Source organism: Leuresthes tenuis, unplaced genomic scaffold (genome assembly GCF_036924035.1).
Source record: "Leuresthes tenuis unplaced genomic scaffold, fLeuTen1.0.hap1 SCAF_6, whole genome shotgun sequence".
Classification (NCBI taxonomy): domain Eukaryota; kingdom Metazoa; phylum Chordata; class Actinopteri; order Atheriniformes; family Atherinopsidae; genus Leuresthes; species Leuresthes tenuis.
In genome coordinates this window covers 32,766,293-32,767,514 of record NW_027325360.1, presented here as the reverse complement: position 1 = coordinate 32,767,514, position 1,222 = coordinate 32,766,293, and the positions used below count along the sequence as shown (strand labels likewise).

At 43.9% G+C, this 1,222-nt stretch overlaps 1 non-coding gene across 1 annotated transcript; it reads left to right on the top strand.

The window, feature by feature from the left end:
• The first annotated feature begins 884 nt into the window (after positions 1-884).
• On the top strand, positions 885-998 carry LOC140310684 (U5 spliceosomal RNA). The gene has a single exon (XR_011916731.1). It is a non-coding gene; the product is annotated as a U5 spliceosomal RNA (small nuclear RNA).
• The last annotated feature ends 224 nt before the right edge of the window (positions 999-1,222 follow it).

Sequence of the window (1,222 nt, the reverse complement as noted above, 5' to 3'; positions counted from 1 at the left end):
TTCAGGACACACCACACAGTTAACAACCACAGTGAAGTGTCAAAGCCCAAACATTCAACAGGACACTTACACAACACATTCAAATCAAACAGTCAGACAACATACAAGAACATATACCCCAGCCGGCATTGCTCCCTGCCTATTTTCCTACAGCTCACTATGTGTGCGCACACCTTTATTCACAAACTCTTCAACTTATACTCTTTTACCGAAGCTGCTACAGCTCGATTGGCCGAATACCCTTTGATCCTATTTCGGTGAATTTGACATCTGCCTTACATATAACAGATTAGCGGTTTAGCAGTTTTAATTTAGTTTGAGTGAAGGAATTAATTTTATAGCAAAATCCGAAATCGTGAAGAACTCATGAAAGTAAGCTTATTCTCGGATTCCTGAAACTTTAGATTTGCTCTTTCTTTTACTGCAAAGTACAACGTTGTTTTTTTTGTTTAAATCTTTCTAGACATGGTAAATATTAAGGACAAAGCAGTTTTCACATAGTTTGAGTGAAGGAATTCATTTTATAGATAAAATCCCAAGAGTCTGCTGAGAAAAGAGAGTGAATGCGAAGTAGACTTTAACACGGCTATGGGAGCGAGCCGAGTGTGGGCTAACCGGGAGAATTGCTTGAAAGAAACGCGACACCGAATGAGCGATCAGAACAAAGCCTCAATATGGGATTCTCGTGGTGTTTTTGTTGCTGCCTTGTCTTTTGCACAGAGTAAAAGACAAGGCAGCCATCGAATAGGGCCCGATTGTTCCTAGTTGGTCAGCCGAGGAGCAAGGGGGGGGGGGAGCAAGCGTCTCAACCAAGCAAAGCTCACCATGGGGAAGGTGGCTATGCCAACTAGCCTGATGCCCTGCTCCCGCAGTGACGGATAATCGTACTCTGGTTTCTCTTCATAACGTACAAGTCTTTCGCCTTTTACTAAAGATTTCTGTGGAGAGCAGCACTAATGAGTTGTTTCTATTTTTGGCAGGCTTTACCTTTGCGGGTGAAGCCCTTTCTGTCTGTGCAAAAGAAATCTTCTTACTGTGCAGAGTGACTTCTCTGAGTAGAGTCGCCTTACTTGTTGCGACTGTGCCGATGTTCGAAGCTGGAGTGCAAAGTTGTTGCTTGAATGGTGCTTACTGGAGCATGCGGGAGTGCAAAGTTATACCATTTAAAAGGGCTGAAGAGTGCTCAGTGCAGCGGGTGGGCGACACTCTGGCCACCTTGAAA